The sequence below is a fragment of the Muntiacus reevesi genome, chromosome X (genome assembly GCF_963930625.1).
Source record: "Muntiacus reevesi chromosome X, mMunRee1.1, whole genome shotgun sequence".
Classification (NCBI taxonomy): Eukaryota; Metazoa; Chordata; class Mammalia; order Artiodactyla; family Cervidae; genus Muntiacus; species Muntiacus reevesi.
This window is the reverse complement of record NC_089271.1, coordinates 40,505,739-40,525,014: the sequence shown is the minus strand read 5'-3', so window position 1 is coordinate 40,525,014 and position 19,276 is coordinate 40,505,739.

The following is a 19,276-nucleotide window of genomic DNA, read 5'->3' as shown; positions in this document are numbered from 1 at the left end:
TACTGAAGTGGATTGCCTTTCCTCCCCCAGGGGATCTTCCCGACCCAGGGATCAACAAACCCACCATCTCCTGTGTCTCCTGCATTGGCAGGCAGATTTTTTACCACCGAGCCACCTGGGAAGCCCAGTCTCTGTTTAGAGAGGGGCAATAGTGAAAGCAAAAAGACCAGTAAGGAGACAATATTCCAGGCAAGAGATGATGGAGCCTTGAATCAGGGGGTGGTGATAAGAACTGTTTGGATTGGGATATATTCTGAAAACAGTGCTAAAAGAATTTGTTGATGGGTTGGTCGTGGGGTATGAAAAAAGAGTGGAGGTAGGATCATACTGCAGTTTGGAGCCTGAACAACTGGATCAAAGGTTCTTCCATTCACTGAAGTGGTTATTATTGAGGGAGGAGCTGGTTTTAGTGGGAATAAGAGTCAGAGGTTCAGTTTCAGATACACTGAGTTTTAGATGTCTATTGGACACATTATTTGAATAAATACACATAAGGGGCTTAGAACAATACCTGGTATATAGGAAACATTCAATTTCTTTAGGTATTATTATTATCCAAGTCAGTCAGTTCAGTTCAATCGCTCAGTCGTGTCCGACTCTTTTCAACCCCATGAATCGCAGCATGCCAGGCTCCCTGTCCATCACCAACTCCCGCCAACTCCATCCATCACCAAACCCATGTCCATCAAGTCAGTGATGCCCTCCAGCCATCTCATCCTCTGTCATCCCCTTCTCCTCCTGCCCCCAATCCCTCCCAGCATTAGGGTCTTTTCCATGAGTCAACTCTTCGCATGAGGTGGCCAAAGTACTGGAGTTTCAGCTTCAACATGAGTCCTTCCAATGAACACTCAGGACTGATCTCCTTTAGGATGGACTGGTTGGATCACCTTGCAGTCCAAGGGACTCTCAAGAGTCTTCTCCAACACCACAGTTCAAAAGCATCAATTTTTCAGCACTCAGCTTTCTTCACAGTCCAACTCTCACATCCATACATGACCACTGGAAAAACCATAGCCTTGACTAAACACACCCTTGTTGGCAAAGTAATGTCTCTGCTTTTAAATATCCAGGTTGGTCATAACTTTCCTTCCAAGGAGTAAGGGTCTTTTAATTTCATGGCTACAATCACCATCTGCAGTGACTTGGAGCCCCCAAAAATAAAGTCTGACACTGTTTCCACTGTTTCCCCATCTATTTCCCATGAAGTGATGGGACCAGATCCAAGTAGAGATATCAAATAGGCAGTAGGATATGTAATGCAATAAACCACTTAGCAACTATGTGTAGAAAGATACGGAAATAAATTAAGAGACTCAGCACTGAAGCTGTGCAAAATGTAGAGATTAGGCAGACTGGATAATCCATAACAGAAGACCGAAAGGGAGCAGCCAGTAAGATAGAGGGAAACCAGGAGATGAGGGTATCCCCATAGCCAGCTGAGGAAAGTATTTCAAGGAAAGAAAGATTACCTATCTCAGTACTACAGGCCAAGTAAGGTAACATGAAGAGATTACAGACCTTGCCAAATGGATTATCACTGAGGTAGTAGGCGTTACTGGATAGGGTTTAAGAAAGAATGAGAACAAAAATGGTAAAGTGGAGAAAGGGGGAGTCAGAGAGTATAAACAATGGTTTCAATGACTTTGGTAGCTGAAGAATGATGTGGGTAATGACAGGGTACTTTTAAGATGGAAACTGTTGTGCACGTGTTTTTAGATCAATGGGAGCAATCCAATGCAAGAGGAAAAATAAACATGCAAGAGGAATAGGGAAAATTGTAAAAGGGATGCCCTTGAGTAGGTAAGAATGAATGGAATTCAGTGCAAGGAGGAATTGGACTTAGATAAGAATATCAACAATTTACCAAAAGTGGTAAAAAAAAAAAAAAAAGTAAAAGGATATGTTTGTGTGTACACTGCTATACTGGTGGAAGAAAAATATGGAAGTTCTCTATATTTACTCAAGTAAATCATGGTTACGAGTCAAGAGTGAAGATGGGAAAGTGTATTGGAAAACTAAGGTGAAGGTATGAAATGTAGTAGGGCTGTGGGTAGAACTGAAGCTTACTTGAAGTTGGTGGTGATGAATTTAAAGTGAAACTATTCAGCTTGGTTCTAAGTTTCTTTCAGCCTCGATCAGCTGTTCAGCTGCAGACCTGGAGGAGGTGGAGAGTTGGCCTTAACTAAGGATAGTGGGTGTTGTGTTACACCACCCAGATTCCACCTGCAGGACTGAGACACTCATTCTCCCAGCTGCTGGGAGCATGGGACACCTAGAGCTCTCAGCTGAATCACTCTCCAGGAATCGCCCTCAACTGAAGAAAGTTGCCTTGTGGCCACTTCCCAGGACTTTCAGCACTTAATAACAATCAAGTGAAAGGGATTTTTAAAAAAAATGCACAGTCATCTTATCCCAAGGTGAGACAGTTGGGACATCCCAGCTCTTCTACATACCCTATAGGATCAACTGAAGCCTCTATTGCAAATGCATTGCAGTTCAAAGTCTCCTTCTGCCCAATCCTGCTTCTTTCACTCCTCACACGTGATGTTCCCCAAAGCACTCCTGAAAAACTCTTGGCATGCAAATCTGAGTCTACTTGCTAGGGTTCCTGCCCTCAGACACCAGGGATGTAATTGCACCAAATCATCGTGATAGAGAAGCGACAGGTAAGGGAACTGAAAGCTAAACAAGGGGAAGATTGTAAACATAGACCATGGGTTCTAATTAAGGTTTACAAGGGTATATAAGGACATTAACAAGGAGTACACTCAATGCATTGGAGATCCTAGTGGGATCAGAGTTGTGGACTGAGTGTATCTAAAGAAGTAAGCTAAAAACATGGAGGTAGTTGCCAAACAGTTGAGGTGCTTCAGATTAAGAGCCTGAAGAGGGTAAAGCCATTGAACAAGGCCATGACAAAATGTAGCTGAGTTGGACTGGAGGGAATAATAAAAAATTATGGGATCCCAACCTTGAAATGAATTTTATATTTTATCTAGTCTAAACTAGGTAGAGGTTACAGTCTTACATTATATAATCTTACATTTTATCTTATAGTCTTATATTTTATCTAATCTAAAGGAGATCAGTCCTGGGTGTTCACAGGAAGGACTGATGTTGAAGCTGAAACTTCAATATTTTGGCCACCTGACATGAAGAGCTGACTCATTTGAAAAGACCCTGATGCTGGGAAAGATTGAGGGCAGGAGCAGGGGACGACTGAAGATGAGATGGTTGGGTGGCATCACCGACTCAATGGACATGAGTTTGGGTGAACTCCAGGAGTTGGTGATGGACAGGGAGGCCTGTCGTGTGGTGGTTCATGAGGTCACAAAGAGTCAGACATGACTGAGCGACTGAACTGAACTGAATCTAACCTTATATTTTATCTAGTCTTTACCATTCTACAGGTAAAGGAAGTGAAACCCAAAAAGTATCTATGAATTTCCCAAGGCATAAACTTACTCTAAGAGCCCAAGTCCCCTGACTTCCAGCGATATGGGGTGGATTTCTTTCCCTATAATTGACAAAGAATAACAATGGCTATATTCTATTTACCTGAGACCTAGGTGATAATGTTCTGTTACAGTTTTTTTCCATTTTTATTCCAGGTGCTCACCTGTTGGAATAATCTCTGGGGAGAAAAAAATATGAGAACTTAATAAAAGGGTTGTCTCTGTTTATGCAAACCACACATGACACCCCACAACACATAAAATACATCAGAATCCATTCACACAAGTAACTTTTTCAAAGCATTTCAATAAACACTATTCCTAAAATGACCAAATAAGCTGTTCAGTTTTTTGATGTGGTATATCTCCATTTGCTGCCTATACCCATTTCCCTTTTTATCCTCAGTACAGTAGTGACTCAATCCACCATTGTTTGAAAAATCAGTGTGTTACATAAGTTCAGCTTCCAGATAACTGAAACATAATTCTTTGAGAAATAAGGCTTTGATAGTAATATTCTAATTGCACAATCTCTACCTTCCAAAGAGGTAAACTTAATATTTTCATCACTGAAAGCTGCTAGTAGAAACATCAATGATCACCTAGAGCAACAGAAAAATGTCCTCTTTAGTAAATGATGCTATCCTGTTGGTACTTGGACCTACTTCTGTAGTTTTCTCCATATTCTGGGAGGTCAGCATCTTTACTTCCCAGTACCAGAGTGCAGCCCCTTCTTGATGACCATTGATATCACCTTATAGCTGGTTGTTTCTAATCACCCATGTGTCAGGAAAACCATGCAACCAAGTGTGCTAAAAAATAAAATGGGCTTCAGAAAAAGATGAACATCATATGAGGTCACATATGTAGAATCTAAAAAAAAAAAAATGGATACAAATGAAATTATTTACAAAATGTAAACAGACTCACAAATATAGAAAACAAACTTATGGTTACCAAAGGAGAAAAGTGTGGGGCAGGGGGCATAGATTGGGATTAACATATGCACTACTATACATAAAATAGATAACCAACAAGGACCTACTATATATAGCACAGGGAACTCTACTCAATACTCTCTGATAACCTAAAAGGAAAAAGAATCTAAAAAAGAATATATAAATGTATATGTACAACCGATTCACTTTGCTGTACACTTGAAACCAACACAATATTGTGAATCAACTATGTGCTGTGGCTTTGCTTATTCATTCAGTTGAGTCTGTATCTTTGTGACCCCATGGACTGCAGCCCGCTAGGCTCCTCTGTCCATGGGGATTTTCCAGGCAAGAATACTGAAGTGGGTTGCCATGCCCTCCTCCAGGGGAATCTTCCCAACCCAGGGATCAAACCCAGGTCTCCAGCATTGCAGGAGCATTCTTTACTGACTGTGTTTGAGGTGATCTCATCTGAGCAAAATTCTTCAACTGAGTAGATTTAAGTATCTCAGTAAATATCTAATAGTCCTTTCTTTCTCACACAGCGTTTCAATAACTAAGCATGGTTCCCAATTGGAAACAAAGAATTAAACATAGTACTTGTTAATATTGATGTCTTTTGCCCTGTGGAAAAATTAAAGTAGGATTTCTTTCTCATCTAGAGTAAGAAAATGGTTTATTTGGGTTTTAAAATAATCCCAGGCTAAAGTATTGACCACTAATAGATGCAACAGTTTTGGAATATGATTACTTGAAATCTTAGGGTTAAAAAAAGTGTTTCATGCTGCACAATAGCTTGTATTCACTTTTGAGATCTAATCAACAAATCTTCTAAGAAACACCTTCTTCCACTTGAGCCTGTTTTATGCCTGACCTAGACAAGCACTTCTCAAACTTTAGCATACATTCAAATTACCTGGGGATCTTAGTGAACTGCAGATTCTAATTCAGTAGGTCTGGAGTGGAACCCAAGAGCCTGCATTTCTAGTAAGCTCCCAGAGAAGGCCTGTACTGCCAGCCTGTGGACTCCATTTTGAGTACAAAAGATCTATGAAGTACACAGGTCACCAAGATTTGCTCTATGACCAAGTTTTCCAGAATCTACACCTCCCTCTTTGGTCTTTACCACATCTGAACCACTTCAGCCAAAGCCCACCAGCAAGCCAGGAGCCTCTGTGCCTCCTAGGGAATGGTGCAGGGCTTCCCCCACTCCAACCAACAAGGCTCTCAGAAGCATAAAGGGATTCTCCAGGTGCACTCCAGCTTGGCATCCCTTTGAGTTCTTTTTTTCAGCTCTCAGATTTGGCCCTAGGAACCGTCTATTAAGCCCTATTAAGCCATCCTCATGGGACAACTTGTTCCACTTCCACCTGAATATATCCTCAGTTTGTTTGCTCTCAGACAATAGACCATCTGTTCATACATTCCTTCTCTAGGTCCCACACTCTTTCCCAAGGTCATGACTCATGGTTTTGTTTAACAAGCCAAGAGTCTAGAGCCCCAGGTGCTTTCTTACCAGCCTAGCATGGGTGTTCGACTGTTGTAGTAGGACTACAAAACCTCTCCTGGGCTTCTTTGAGACTGTCAACAGCTTCACATCCATTCCACCTCAACCCTTCAAGATTACTTGCCATTTCTCAATAATTATATATAGGATGGATAAGCAACAAGGTCCTGCTGTATAGCACAGGGAACTATATTCAATATCCTGTGATAAATTATAATGGAAAAGAAAATGAAAAGAATGTATGTATATATCTGTGTAAATATATGTCTGAATCACTTTGCTATACAGCATAAATTAACACAACATTGTAAATAAACTGTATTTCAATAGAAAAGTTTTGAAAAATATGATTGGTTGTCATTTCTCAATTCTTTCTCTTCCTCTCTCCCACCCCCAGAATTGACATCTCTGCAGAAGTCATCATCATAAACCATTAGAAATAATAATGGTTTACAAGAGTGAGCACTAAACGTGTGCCAAGTACTTTATAAGGATTATCTCAGATCTTCACAACTAACCTAAAAAATAAGAATTACAATTGCCTTTTTTAAGGATATGGAAACTCAGCCTCAGAGATTAACAAACTTACCCAGGGATATACAGATTCAGGGCAGAGCTAATATTCAAATCCAGCTCTGTCTGATTGCAATGGCATTGTGCTATATTGTATTCCTCAAGGAAATTCTAGAAATATTTTCTCCAGCCTAGACCCAAGGATATTTGTCAGACCTTGGGTAGCCTGCCCTGATTCAATGGACAATTCAACCATGTTTACCATTTGGTGCCTTAGCATTCTCTTTTTGGGGCTTCCCAGGTGGCTCTAGTGGAAAAGAACTGACCTGCCAAAGCAGGAGACATAGAGATGTAGGTTTCATCCCTGAGTCAGGAAGATCCCCTGGAGGAAGGTATGACAACCCACTCCAGTATTCTTGCCTGGAAAATCACATGGACAGAGGAGCCTGGTGGACTACACTCCATAGGGTTGCAAAGAGTTGGGCATGACTGAAGTGAGTTAGCACACACATTATTCTTTTTAGCCAATGACTACTAAGAATCTAAGGATTTACAGTTTGCAGAAAGATGTGGTAAGTGGGTAAATTACCACACGGTAAGACATAGTTAAGTTCAGACTTCATATATGTACATCATGTTCACCAAGATATAGGCCACAAAGATAAACTAGGTGAAAAGAAAAGTTTATGTGTAGAGCAAAAGCAAATAACTAGAATTTCATTAATTAAAAATAATAAAATTAAATCTTTCACATCATACAGAAATATAATTCCAGGTCAATAAAAGACCTACAAATATCAACAAACAAATACATATCTTAAATTATTATAAGAAAATGTAAAGTGATAACTTTACAATATAAGGGTAGAGAAAGCCTTCTTATTTGGCCAAAGAATTGCATGTGAAAAAGAGTTCCACATATATCATTAGAGAACTGCAAATTAAAACAAGAGTTAGATACCACTGCACACTTATTAGAATGGTTAAAATCCAGAGTACTGATAATACCAAACACTGGTGAGGATGTGTAGCAACAGTAACTCTCTTTCATTGCTGATGGGAACGCAAAATGGTAGAGCCACTTTGGAAAACAGTTCAGCAGTTACTTACAAAACTAAATATACTCTTATTATACTATCCAGCAATCACATTCCTTATTATTTACCCAAATGAGATAAGAGTTTATGTCCACACACAAACCTGCAAGCAGATGTTTACAGCAGCTTTATTTTTAATTGCCAAAATTTGGAAGCCATCAAGATGCCCTTTAGTAGGTGAATGAATAAACTGTGGTATATCCAGACAGTTGAATATTATTAACCACTTAAAAGATATGAGCTATGAAGCCATATAAAGACATGGAGGAATCTTAAATGCATATTTCTAAGTGCAAGAAGCCAATCTGAAAAGGATACATATTTTATGATTCCAAATATATGAAATTCTGGAAAAGGTAAAACCATGGAGACAGTAAAATGATCAGTGCTTACCATGGGGTTGAGAGGGAGAGGTGAACAGGAAAAGCACAGAGAATACTTAGGTCAGTGAAACTAGTCTGCATGACACTATAATAGTGGATACACATCATTATACATCTGTCAAAATTCACAGAACGTACAACACCAAGAGTGAACACTAGTGTAAACTATGGACATTGGATGATAATGATGCACCAATATAAGTTTATTGATTGGAACAAACGGTACTATTCTGATGCAGAGTGCTGATGATGGTGGAGGCTGTGCATGTGTGGGGACAGACAGTATATAGGAACACTGGGTACATTCCAGTCAATTTTGCTGTGAACCTACAACTGTTAGGGAAAAACAGAAGTTCTACTTTTAAAAAAAGAAAAAGCCTATACACTGAAAATATCCTACATATTTAGTATGACTATATTAAGTTATTCAAGAAATAGTTATTAAACATCAACTACATGCCAGACTCAGTACTAGGTACTGTGAACCAGGTACTAACAAGACTATGAGATCCTAACAATGTCCTGTATTCATGGGGCTTATATTCTTTTAATAGCAGGAGGAGGAGCGTACTAACAAACATATGCCAAAAATATCCAGCAGTAGTAAATGCTGCAAGGAAAACAAGACAGGATGATATGTTTCAACGTGACTGGGAACTATTTTGATTAGCTGGTCAGAGAAGACCTAAGGTGTGAATGACAAAAGGATGCTTCCACATTGAGCTGAGGACAGAAAGCAGGCCATTCAGAGGAAACAGATGGTATGAAGGCCACATCAGGGGAAGACAAAGCATAGTTTTATAGAGAAGTAAAGAGAAGCCAGCGTGACTTGAGCTCAGTGAGCATGGGTAACAATAGTCACACTGAGAACAGAGAAATAGGCAGGTCCCAGATCATGTAGGGCTATTGGGGGCCATATTGGAAGCTCATGTTTTAAAGGAAATGAGATGACAGTAAGAGAATGAGGGTGTTTAAATGGGGAAGTGGCATGCCCTGAAAAATGATTTTAAAACATCACTGCATTGTAGACAAAGGGCTCAACAAAATAAGAGCAGAAGTTATTAGACCAGTTATTAGGAAGGTGTTGCAAAAGTTGGGAAAAGATGGAGAATGGATCTGGAATGTAGTGGTGGGATGCAGAGATGGAGGACTAGGGATCTGCTTTAGAGATAAAGTCAACAGGATGGCCAATGACTAGATAGATACATATATGTATAGATAAATATAGATATATACTAATAATTATAAGTATATATGTATAAGGATTGTTTTTAAGGTCTCGAAATATATGCACCAAAGGTATAACACTAAATACATCTCATGGTTAGGACTAGGGTAAGAGAAGTGAGGCACAAAATTTACCAGCATATCAAAATACTCAGTTATCAAGATAATATGTTAATATAATTGTTTTTTAAAAATCAAAAGTAATACAAGAATATATGATGAAGAAAATACTGAAATTTTAAATACAGACAGAAAATTTACTGATTTTCCGTTTTGACACAGGCCCTACTATGACTCAGCACAACATGGCGACCGATCCTGCCTATATTTAAATTTTTTATATTTCATTCATCAAAATATCCCTTTTTAGATCATCCATCAAGAACAAGTGGGCTTTATTCTAGGGATGCAAGGATTCTTCAACATTCACAAATCAATGTGATACACCACATTAACAAATTAAAAGATAAAAACCATATGATTATCTCAATAGATGCAGAGAAAGCCTTTGACAAAAGTCAACATCCATTTATGATAAAAAAAAAAAAAAACCTCCAGAAAGCAGGCATAGAAGGAACATATAATAAAAGCCATATATGTTAGACCCACAACAAACATCCTCAATGGTGAAAAATTGAAAGCATTTCCCCTAAAGTCGGGAACAAGACAAGGGTGATGACTCTCACCACTACTATTCAACACAGTTTTGGAAGTTTTAGCCATAGCAGTCAGAGAAGAAAAAGAAATAAAAGGAATCCAGATTGGAAAAGAAGAAATGAAACTCTTGCTGTTTGCAGATGACATGATCCTCTATATAGAAAACCCTAAAGACTCCACCAGAAAGTTACCACAGCTAATTAATGAATATAGTAAAATTGCAGGATATCAAATTAACACACAGAAATACCTTGCATTCCTATACACTAACAATGAAAAAACAGAAAGAAATTAAGGAAACAATTCCATTCACCATTGCAACAAAAAGAAAATACTTAGGAATAAATCTACCTAAAGAAACAAAAGACATATATATAAAACTATAAAACACTGATGAAATAAATCAAAGAGGACACAAATAGAAGGAGAAATATACCATGTTATGGGTTGGAAGAGTCAATATGGTGAAAATGAGTATACTACCCAAATCTATAGATTCAATGCAATCCCTATCAAGCTACCAATGGTATTTTTCAGAGAACTAGAACAAATAATTTCACAATTTGTATGGAAATACAAAAAACCTCAAATAGCCAAAGCAATCTTGAGAAAGAAGAATGAAACTGGAGGAATCAACCTGCCTGACTTCAGACAATACTACAAAGTTACAATCATCAAGACAGTATGGTACTGGCACAAAGACAGAAATATAAATCAATGGAACAGAATAGAAAGCCCAGAGATAAATCCATGCACCTATGAACACCTTATCTTTGACAAAAGAGGCAAGAATATACAATGGAGAAAAGACAATCTCTTTAACAAGTGGTACTGGGAAAACTGGTCAACCACTTGTAAAAGAATGAAACTAGAACACTTTCTAACACCATACACAAAAATAAACTCAAAATGGATAAAAGATCTAAATGTAAGACCAGAAACTATAAAACTCCTAGAGGAAAACATAGGCAAAACACTCTCTGACACAAATCACAGCAGGATCCTCTATGACCCACGTCGCAGAGCAATGGAAATAAAAACAAAAATAAACAAATGGGAGCTAATTAAACTTAAAAGCTTTTGCACAATGAAGGAAACTATGAGCAAGGTGAAAAGACAGCCTTCAGTATGGGAGAAAATAATAGCAAGCAAAGCAATTGACAAAGAATTAATCTCAAAAATATACAAGCAACTCCTGCAGCTCAATTCCACAAAAATAAATGACCCAATCAAAAATGGGCCAAGAACTAAACAGATACTTCTCCAAAGAAGACATACGGATGGCTAACAAGCACATGAAAAGATGCTCAGTATCACTCATTATCAGAGAAATGCAAATCAAAACCACAGTGAGGTGCCATATCACGCTGGTCAGAATGGCTGCTATCCAAAAATCTACAAGCAATAAATGCTGGAGAGGGTGTGGAGAAAAGGGAACCCTCTTACACTGTTGGTGGGAATGCAAACTAGTACAGCCACTATGGAGAACAGTGTGGAGATTCCTTAAAAAACTGGAAATAGAACTGCCATATGACCCAGCAATCCCACTCTTGGGCATACACACTGAGGGAACCAGACCTGAAAGAGACACATGTACCCCAATGTTCATCATAGCACTGTTTATAATAGCCAGGACATGGAAGCAACCTAGATGCCATCTGCAGACGAATGGATAAGAAAGCTGTGTGACATACATATACACAATGGAATATTATTCAACTATTAAGGAATGCATTTGAATCAGTTCTAATGAGGTGGATGCAAGTGGAACCTATTACACAGAGTGATGTAAGTCAGAAAGAAAAACACCAATACAGTATATTAATGCATATATATGGAATTTAGAAAGATGGTAACGATGACCCTTTATGTGAGACAGCAAAAGAGACACAGATGTAAAGAACAGACTTTTGGACTCCATGGGAGAAGGGGAGGGTGGGATGATTTGAGAGAATAGCATTGAAACATGTATATTATCATATGTGAAATAGATCGCCAGTCCAGGTTCGATGCATGAGACAGGGTGCTCAGGGCTGGTGCACTGGGATGACCCTGAGGGATGGGATGGGGAGGGAGGTTCAGGATGAGGAGCACATGTACACCCATGGCTGAATCATGTCAATGTATGGCGGAAACCACTACAATATTGTAAAGTAATTAGCCTCCAATTAAAATAAATTAATTAATGTATATGTATATCCCTTTGTACACTAGTTTAGATTTTTGAAAATAACACATCAAATACTATGTAGTTTTTTTAAGCAGTGGCACCACATAGGTCAGACCTCATCCTGGCCACCCAAGGCCTGTATGGTGAAGCTGATGTTCTTGTACTCCACAGTCTCCCATTGAAGACTCCAGTGGGAATGGCAGTCATGAGACCACCCAACTTCAATTTGTACAGGATGGTGCTCTTTCCCAAAGCATCTACACCCACCATGAGAACAGGCATTTCTTTCTTGCTGAAAAGGCCCTTGGAAGAGGTTTGCAAAGATATTCCCCATGCTGTAGCCCCATGGGAGCAACACTTGACAGAGAAACCCTCTGTGGCTGCAGTGCTGGTGCTTCCACAGCTGCTAGAAAGCAGACATTGGTTTTGTTCCATGTTGTCTCGCTGATGGCTGAACCCAGCGTAGGCAAGGCCCAAGCTAGGAAGATGGAAGAAGAGGCGAGGAACCATAGGAACTACAAACATGTTTATTCTCTCCTAGCTGGCACTGAAACAAAGCATACATGCTGTATTTGTTTGTGGTTGACCCAGCAGACGCAGCCACAAGGGCTTGTCAGGTGGTGCTTATATAAGTTACGCACATGTGCAGTGCTATAAATGATGTCAGCTGTTACATAACCATTATTTACAAAACGTGGGGTGAGAGCAAGAGAGAGGCCATGGGGTAAGGGTGCCTGACCACCACCATCTTGGCCAATTGCTCTTTTCCTACACCTGTGTATCTTTCTGGGTTTTTCTGGTGCCCTCTTCAATGCTGCATCCAAGGGACTAGAAATGGAGGGAAGAGTCAAAGGAACTTCACTTGTAATGTTCTAACTCCTAGAAGGTTATGCTCATGTTACTTGAGTAATATTTAAATTAAATATATACATAGAAGAAAGACAGGAATCCAACATGTCAAAATGTCACCAGTGTTCACTGTAGGTAAAAGGAGTCGGGATGATGGGCCTTTGTACTTTCTGGTACTACAGTGGACTGTAGTGCATCACCAGATCTCGCTTTTAGGACAAGGTGTTTCATCTCTCAGCTGCTGGGAGTGTTGACCACTGATGACTCTTAGTTGAGGCTCTCCCTAGGTATTGTTCCGAGAAGGCAATGGCACCCCACTCCAGTACTCTTGCCTGGAAAATTCCATGGACGGAGGAGCCTGGTAGGCTGCAGTCCATGGAATCTCAAAGAGTCAGACATGACTGAGCGACTTCACTTTCACTTTTCACTTGCATGCATTGGAGAAGGAAATAGCAACCCACTCCAGTGTTCTTGCCTGGAGAATCCCAGGGATGGTGGAGCCTGGTGGGCTGCTGTCTATGGGGTTGCACAGAGTCGGACACGACTGAAGCAACTTAGCTGCTGCTGCTGCTTAGCTGCTAGACATTGTTCTCTACTGAAGGGACAGCCTGGGAACAGCCATTATCAATCACTAGTCAATATAGGGGTACAGCTTTCCTTAATGTGCCCCAATTTCCATCATTTGAGACATCTCTGAAAGGCCAGCCTGACTCTGGAACTGCCCATGGCTTCTGCAGAGGCCTCTGTAACTACACTGCAGCCCAGCGTCTTCCACTCCCTAAGCCTGTTCCCTCACTCCTTCACAGGTGATATGCCCAGGGCCAGCTCTCAATAAACCTCCTGTATACAATTCTCCATCTCGGAGTCTGGCTTCAGGGAATCCAACTAAGACAGATGTTTTCCACATTTCCCCCAATTAAAAAACATAAGGAAATCCATACCCACCAAACATGAGTGATTGGAATTCCTTACACTGTGAGTAAAGATTATTAGAAGAATTTTAGATGATATTAAGACTAAACAAAAGGCCAGTGGTGACCTGTCTCACTCTGTGACAATTATGATGAAAACAGGGTTAAACAGAAACCAGAACTGCTATCAGTGGCTGTTACTACAGAGGGCAGCTGTGAATCCCATTTGACTTGACCTAGAATGAAGGGCCCAGCATGTCTGAGCTTAGTGTTTGCAGGAGGGAAACTGTCATTTGCCCACAATTATAGGAAAGGACTTGGAAACAGGTCAGCATTGCTCCACTCAATTTGAGAGATAGATTATCTTTTCAGCAGGAACAGCTGCCAATGTTAATTTTCAGTTAAATTAGATAGCCCGCCTCAGTTGACCATCTGTCAAAGAGAATTTCACAACTATTTAGAGGCTGTGATACAAATCAAACCATGAGAGGACATACTCTCTGTATACTAAAATGATTTCTGGAGTCCAGATCTTGTATTTCTAATGATACTTGATATCGATTTCAATACAACAAAAAGATCTGAAGCTCATTATTATAAGCTTTCCTCATAACATTACCATTCTGTAATTTCATAAAGTACCTTTGATTGAAGGATCACTAAGAACTTTACAGGCCTTAATTAATTAGCCCTTATATACCCCTATGAATTTATCATTGTCTTAATTTAACAGTGTGTCATTATCAGGTGGAAAGGTGAATTGGCCTATTGTATATCTCAGTAACAATTCAAAAGCTCAAAACAAAACTCAAGACAGAAAAGCTCTAAGACTTAACACAAGAATCACTAGGTCTGGGAGAAACACATCTTTAAATATGACTTCAGGGTTTTTTCCGTCTCACTGATTATATAGCATTTTCCTTGAAAACATCCAATTATTTTACTGGAGTTTCATTAAAATGGAGGTGGAGATTAGAGAGCAAAGAAGATAGGCAGGAGAGACATAGAGGGAAATTCCCTGCCTAGAATCCCACCTCTTCTAGAAACAGAAGAACCCATTTCATGTGGTTTCATGTCAAAAGAAAGGCAAATGCCCCTAAGACTGGGCCAGGGGACCCCTTCCACTTGGTCATAGTTGAGTCAGGTAGGGGCACATGTAATGAATCACGTAAATTGGCATCCTCTCTGGGACTTTACTGCCAGAGAAATGGAGGAAAAGTCTTTCTCCCTGCTTGAGATGCCTAGCAAGTAAGATGTGAGTTTGGGCCAATAGTGCTCAGCTAGGAGTCCTCCTAGATGGAAAGAGCTTGTCAAAAGATAGAAAAGGAGATCAAAGTAAACCCCAATCACCTCTTTTCTGCCCTGTGCTTTCAACTTATTCTACCTCTAAACTTATTAGTGATTTTTAACAATGACAGAGAGATGTGCTTAGTCACTCAGTCGTGTCCTACTCTTTGTGACCCAGTGGACTGTACCCCATCAGGCTCCTCTGTCCATGGAATTCTCCAGGCAAGAATACTGGAGTGGGTTGTCATGCACTTCTCCAGGGGATCTTCCCAACCCAGGGATCAAACCCAGGTCTTCGACATTGCAGGCAGATTCTTTTTTTTTTTATTATTATTATTAGTTGGAGGCTAATTATTTTACAATATTGTAGTGGTTTTTGCCATACATTGACATGAATCAGCCATGGATTTACATGTGTTCCCCATCCTGAATCCCCCTCCCACCTCCCTCCCCATCCTATCCCTCTGGGTCTTCCCACTGCACCAGCCCTGAGCACTTGTCTCATGCATCCAACCTGGGCTGGCGATCTGTTTCACACTTGATAGTATACATGTCTCAATGCTATTCTGTCAGATCATCCTACCCTTGCCTTCTCCCACAGAGTCCAAAGGTCTGTTCTATACATCTGTGTCTCTTCTTCTGTCCTGCATATAGGGTTATTGTTACCATCTTTTTAAATTCCATATATATGCATTAGTATACTGTATTGGTCTTTATCTTTCTGGCTTACTTCACTCTGTATAATGGGCTCTAGTTTCATCCATTTTATTAGAACTGATTCAAATGAATTCTTTTTAATGGCTGAGTAATATTGCATTGTGTATATGTACCATAGCTTTCTTATCCATTCATCTGCTGATGAACATCTAGGTTGCTTCCATGTCCTGGCTATTATAAACAGTGCTGGGATGAACATTGGGGTGCACGTGTCTCTTTCAATTCTGGTTTCCTCAGTGTGTGTGCCCAAGAGTGGGATTGCTGGGTCGTATGTCAGTTCTATTTCCAGTTTTTTAAGGAATCTCCACACTGTTCTCCATAGCGGATATACTAGTTTGCATTCCCACCAACAGTGTAAGAGGGTTCCCTTTTCTCCACACCCTCTACAGCATTTATTGCTTGTAAACTTTTGGATAGCATCCATTCTGACTGACGTGATATGGCACCTCACTGTGGTTTTGATTTGCATTTCTCTGATAATGAGTGATACTGAGCATCTTTTCACGTGTTTGTTAGCCATCTGTATTTCTTCTTTGGAGAAATGTCTGTGTAGTTCTTTGGCCCATTTTTTGATTGGGTCATTTATTTTTCTGGAATTCAGCTGCAGGAGTTGCTTGTATATTTTTGAAATTAATCCTTTGTCTGTTTCTCCATTTGCTATTATTTTCTCCCATTCTTAAGGCTGTCTTTTCACTTTGCTTTGTAGGCAGATTCTTTACCATCTGAACTACCAGGGAAACCTAGATAGACAGATGATAGATAGATAAATAGATAGATAGATAGATATTAATAGATAAAGGGGCCAATAGCCCACCAGCATAGCAGGAAGATTACTCTAAACTGAAAACACCTGAACAAACAGCAACCACAGAAGAGAAACCTTCTCTAAACAGCAGCAGAGCCTCCTGAAATACAGCTGTCATTAACCCCTTTCCAAGGGTGTTTCCTGTTTGGGAGAAGACTGACCCTTAGCACCTGGGTGGTGTGAATTCAGCTGCCATAAATCCCCCTCTAATGGAGCTTCCAGTTAGGAAGGAGACTCTTCATTAGCATTGGAATAAAAAAGACCAATAGGACCCTCACTACTTGCACATTGAAGCCCTAAAAAATCCCTTTTGTTAAACTGGTATATAACCCTTACCCCTGGCTATTCAGCAAGCCAAGACTTCTTGGATTCCCACATGCATGTGAAATAAACTTTCCTCTTGTTAACATGTCTCTGCCAATTAATTTGCAGGCTCCCAACTTGTTGCCATTGTTCAGTTGCTAAATTGTGTCTGACTCTTTGCGACCCCATGGACTGTAGCATGCCAGGCTCCCCTGTCCTTCACTATCTCCAGAGTCCACTCAAAGTGATGCCCCTTGAGTCAGTGATGCCATCTAACCATCACATCTTCTGTCAACATTTCTCCTCTTGCCTTCAATCTTTCCCAGCATCGAGGTCCTTTCCAGTGAGTTGGCTCTTCACATCAGGTGGCCAAAGTATTGGAGCTTCAGCATCAGTCCTTCCAATGAATATTCAGGGTTGATTTCCTTTAGGGTTGACTGGTTTGATCTCTTTGCAGTCCAAGGGACTCTCAAGATTCTTCTCCAACACCACAATTCAAAGGCATCAATTCTTCAGTGCTCAGCCTTCTTTAGGGTTCAACTTTCACATCTGTACATGACTACTGGAAAAACCATAGCTTTGACTAGATGGACCTTTGTTGGCAAAGCTATTTCTCTGCTTTTTAATATGCTGTCTAGGTTTGTCATAGCTTTCCTTTCGAGGAGCAAGTGACTTTTCATGCCTGCAGTCACTGTCTGCAGTGATTTTGGAGCCCAAGAAAATAAAAACCTGTCACTGCTTCCACTTTTTCCCCTTCTACTTGCCATGAAGTGATGGACCCAGATGCCATGATCTTAGTTTTTTGAATGTTGAGTTTCCAGCCAGGTTTTCACTCCCCTCTTTCACCCTCATCAAGAGTTCCCCAACTATTTAAGCATAAGTTGGTACAGGAAAAGTTTTTCTCCTAACAATAGATAGTGAGCAGTCCTATGTTCCATATATACATAGCTTAAGGTAGCCTAGTGGATAGGCTGGGTCAGAGGCCTATCATGGGATCCCTCGGAGTAGAGTGAAGGTAAGCATACAGTCCCCCTTTCCTCACAACTTTCCTTCCTTCTTCTGGCAGCTAATTCTGTCACGCCACTCAAATCCTTGGAGACAATTACATCATTCACTGAGACAATTCAATATTCATTCACTACTTTTTTATTGAAGTATGGTTGATTTACAATATTATATTTATTTCAGGTGTACAGCACAGTGATTCAGTAGTTTCACAGATTATACTCCATTAAAAGTTATGGTGATTTAAACTTTACATACATTTGCCTCCATCAAAGAATCCTTAATAGCATGTGAGAGAAAAAAAAAGAAGAAGCCCAGTTAGTTTGAAGCATCATAAGGTAGGGGGAGAAAACAGAAGGAGGAGCTGACCAGAGTGAGGAAGTGGCCCTTTCAGACAGCCACTGTCTGGCATGGGAAGAAGCAGACCAAGTATTCCAGGAGGCTGTCCTAATCGTGCCACATTCCTAAAAATGTCACACTGAGAGTAGGGAGGTCAATTAATTTAAAAAAAAACTCAATCATCTTCAGCATCAAAAAATTTTAGCATTCAGAAACCAAGGGATTGAGAAACCAGAAGATCATTAAATTAATTGAATCTCACAATTTTCGCATGCACACACGCATAATCCTTGGCTATTTAGGGAGATGAGACAACACTTTGCAACTTTTATCCAACTTCTAAATACAATGGGAGATTCAGGCATTATGCTATGGCCCACTAGCTCACATTCAAACAGAATTCAGTGCTCATTTATGTGTTAAAACACAGCACCACATTTTATGGAACCACAAAAGATCCCAAATAGTCAAAGCAATCTTGAAAAATGACAAAGTTGGAGGCATCACACTTCCTGATTCAAACCAAATTACAGACCTAGATTAATCAAAATAGTATGGTATTGACATAAAAACATTCACATAGATCACAGGAATAGAACAGAGAGCCCATGCATACATGATCTATTCGTTTACAACCAAGGAATTTTTGTCAGTTATACCTCAATAAAGCTAGAGGAAAAAACAGAACAACTTAAACTCTCAAATCCTTTCATAGGGTGAACTCTTTTATGCAAATATGGACCACAGTGTAGGGTTTGACAAGTGAATATCAAGTGATGTTGTAAATTTGGGATTATAAGAAACTAGAATTTCATTGCAATAAATAAATATTATTTAGCACAAACCTTACAAATTTGTAAAAGTTAAGGTATTTTTATTTTCACTATCTTTCATAGTAAATGAATTTAACATCTCTTGACTACACTGGCTTCCTGGGTGGCTCAGACAGTAAAGAGTCTACCTACAATGCAGGAGACCTGGGTTCAAACCCTGGGTCAGGAAGATCCCCTGGAGAAGGAAATGGCAACCCACTCCAGTATTCTTGCCTGGAAAATCCCATGGTCGGAGGAGCCTGGTGAGCTACAGCCCATGGGGTCACAAAGAGTCGGACAT